Below are 4,033 nucleotides of genomic sequence, written 5' to 3' on the forward strand. Positions count from 1 at the left end.
CCGACATACATAACCAAACTCAGCCCGTATTATGCCAATTTCATCATCGATGGGAAAAACATAAAAGTAGCGAAGGAAGTGAAGACCCTAGGCTTTTACCTAGATGCCACCTTGAACTTTGCTAAACAAGTTAACTCCCTAGCCTCAGCTACCGCATACACATGCAAACTCATCAGAGCGAGCAAACAATTCCTTTCTACAGACAGCTGCATCACGCTTGCCAGAGCCCTCATACTATCCAAACTGGATTATTGCAATGGACTATACATTGGGGCTAATAAACAGACTATTTATAAAATCCAGGTCCTCCAGAACAATGCCCTGAGAGCAGCTCTCAAGATTAGCAGAAAGGAGCATATATCCTCGGTAAGAAGAGAACATAAATGGCTATCCACACAGGATAAAATTCAACTCAAAATTGCCTCCCTCACCCACAAGTGCCTCAACAACAAAGCACCACCATACCTCAAGGATAGGCTACACCCTAGAACCTCGACCAGACCCACAAGAACAGCAAATGCTAACTGCCTACAAGTCCCGCGATTTAAACTTGTGACTATAGGAGGACAGAGCTTCCCAGTCAAGGCAGCGCAGCTGTGGAACTCACTACCCCTTGGCATCAGAGAACCCCAGCCCTTTGCAAAATTCAGGCAGAACTTGATCAATTGGCTGAGAGCAAATGACGCCTAACTAACTACCCTGTCCTGACTGTTTCCATTGGTAAACTAACTGAAGCTCCACTGGCACCCCTATACCAGACTATCTAAATCAACTTCCTTTTGCACTGGAATATTCCTGATACCTGTATATATTATTGTATACTATATATTGTATGTATATTACTACTGTATATATTATTGTATACTCCCGATAGTATACCCACACCTGTAAAACTGTGTTGGCTCTGGACCTAGTTCCGGCCGTGTATATATATGCCTACTATATACTGTATATTGTATGATACCCTTGTACTGTTACTACTTATTATGTACTTGTAACTAGGTTGAGCATATTCTTGTCCTGTGCGCCCTGATGCCCCAGGGTATGGCGCGCCCTATAAATAATAAACTAAACTAAACTAAACTGTTTTTAACACATACAAATTCAACAATCTAACCCATCATTTTAAAATATTTCCCAGGGACTGAACCCCGCCGAACCTCCCTTGATTGGTTTGGGCATCCGCGCTACGCACGGTCGCTATCGCATAACTGGGGCAAATATTTGTCCCTCCACTTAAAAAATACACCAGACACCAGGTCTGTGCTGGGAGCAGGGTGGGGGAGCCCAGGGTCTGTGGTGGGGTGGGGAGAGCCCAGGGACTGGGTACGAGTGGGATGAGGGAGCACAGAGTCGGTGATGGGAGCAGGTGGGAGAGCCCAAGGACTATACTGGGAGTCGGGGTGCAGTGACGGCGTGCAATAGTTCATAGCCATTTGGACTTACTGTCCACTTGGCATTTTTGGGGGGGCCCGGCCTGCCCACATTTTGCTGAGGGGGGTCCATGCAAAAATGTTTGAAGATCAATGGTTTAGATAGATGTTGAAGAGCAGGGGAGATGGGGATGCTCCTTGTGGGACCCCTTTTGTTACTGGTCGTGAGGTGGAGGCGAACGGGTGGAAGAGCATGATTTGTGAGCGATTGGAGATGAAAGAGGAGATCCAAGAGAGGGCTGTTTGTTTGTTTATTGATTTATATAGCGCACCGAACCCAGAGGTATCTGGGCACATTACAAGAAAATTCCAATTATTCAAGTTACAGATAGTTACAGTAGTTATGTACAATAATACGAAACACTGGGACAGCATAGTAAGATATACACAAAGTTACAATGCAATACGATTCAATACAGTAATTTACATAGTAGAAGGCAGTATGTTACAAATAGTTACAGTAGTTATCCTGATGTTATGGAGTGGTTGAGGATTGAGCGTGTGATATTGCCTGCACAGGTTGACTCTAGGATGATTTTGAGGAGGGTGGGCAGGCAGGTGTCCTCAGGTGAGCCTGAAAGGTGGATTTATGCTAGGAGCAAGAGGAACTCCTGGTGTCAGTTGGGAGAGATGGAGGTGAAGGTGTGTATCTAAGGGGGTGTTTTGCTTTATTGTGGACACCTGTGGAGATCTCGTACTTACGTTCGCATGGGCCTTGCAAAATTAGTTATTGGACTCAGACAAAGAGTTACACATAACATGTTGGTTATAGTTATAAGAAAAATGTCGCGGTACAGGCTGTTTATTGAATTAGAACATACAGAAAGAGAAAAACAAACACAATCTGTTATATATAAACAAAGAAAAAATGCTTCACCATTATGCTTGCCACAGAAGATACCTTCATCTCGGCCACTATGACACTTCTTGGTCCCACACCAGGTAGGCAAAGAGATTGATCTTTCTAACGGGATCTGGAGTGGAGCGTCCTCCCTATCAGTAAGACTGCACCACCTGGGGTCCAAATTCTAACTCTGTATCCCAAGAGGAAAAACTTCATCTCTTATGGGGCTGCTTTCGATCCCCGCCCCTCGTGGGTTAACATGCTTCCCTCGGCCGAAGAGCAGACAATAAGCATGAGGCACAAACATAGTGGAATATTCCAGTTAGAAGTGGAAAAAAGCCATCTTCCCTCCTTGCCGACATTCCCGCTACTCCTTATCACTGCACCTGCAGAGTGCTCAGACTCCCTTTCTAGCTTGTCCTTTGGCGGACAATACAATAACTATTCTCCCCGGCTTGGTCATCTGTCATAAATATTTGACCTAGCTTTCGCAGCAGAAATACAAGTTTAATGGCTGAGCCTAGAGCCCAGAAAAACGTAGGCTTTCATTTCTGTTTCATTGCAATAAATGGATGTGAATATCCAAGATGGCTGCGCATCAGCACCATGCTTTCTGGCTCATTTTGCACATGCACTAGAGGGGGGGTCTCATTGGGTGAGTGCATGCATTTTAATTTAGAGATGATGTCGGAGTGTCTGTCGATAGTGACATTGTGGAAGTTTTCTTATAAGGAGTCACATAGGGATTGGGAGATGAGTGGGGGTAGGGTTAGAGTAGGCTGGGTAGTTGAATTCGGAAATTATTCTAATGCAGTTCCTTACTCGAGTTGCGAGAGTTTAAGATTCTGTTTCCATAGAATGCTTTCTTGGTTTTTCTGATTTCCAGTCTGTATGCTCTGGTTAGTCTTGCTAAAGCGGTTTTGTTCTGGGCAGTAGGGATGGTTCTCCAGGTTCGTTCCAGATGGTGCTTGAGGGTTTTTACTGATTTAAGGTTGGCGGTAAAGCACCTGGGGTGGGTCCTGATCTCCGAGAGGTACACTTAGTTGGGGTGAGGGGGTGTAAGGGAATTCGAGAAGCAGAGGTTGAAGATTTTGATGGCGGCTGGCCTTTCATGGACGAGAGAGGTGAGGTGGAAGTTGGCTAGATCTGGGGTGATAACGACTTTATTCCATAGCGGAGTGAGAAGTGTTGGGGTTGGTAGTGGTTGGCCGTGGCCTTGGGCATGGACCGCGTTGGTCAGGGGTGCAGAGAAGAAGATTTCTGATTGAGCAGTCCATAATAGGGGGTGTGGGGTAGTGTGGATATGTTTGTGGTGCTGAAGATCGAAGGTGTGACCTCCAGTGTGGGTGGGTGTGAAGATGTGGTGTCAGGTTGAATGCTTCTAGGTTGTTTGTGAGAGATTGGGTCATAGGGTTTGTAGGTGAGGCAAACCAGATGTTGAAATCCCCTATGATGGTAAGTGTTGGATGGAGGTTGAGGTTGGTTATCAGAGCTTCGCAGAGTGCGTCTATGAAGTTTTTGTTGTAGCCAGGGGGTCTGTAGATGAGTAGGAAGCTGTGTGAGGCGGAGGGTGAGAGAGTTTTACCAGAAGGGATTCATAGTCTGTGGTGTTGGCTGAGGTGTCCTTAATTATTAGTTGGAATTGGTGTTTGTGGTGTAGTATAGCAAGTCCTCCAACCCTTCACAATCTGTTCCGAACAGTAAGGTTGTACCTGGGTTAGAAGGCCTTGTGTGCAATGGGCTCGTAATCGTCAGC

The sequence above is a fragment of the Ambystoma mexicanum genome, chromosome 11 (genome assembly GCF_040938575.1).
Source record: "Ambystoma mexicanum isolate Mex_15411 chromosome 11, UKY_AmexF1_1, whole genome shotgun sequence".
NCBI classification, from domain to species: Eukaryota; Metazoa; Chordata; class Amphibia; order Caudata; family Ambystomatidae; genus Ambystoma; species Ambystoma mexicanum.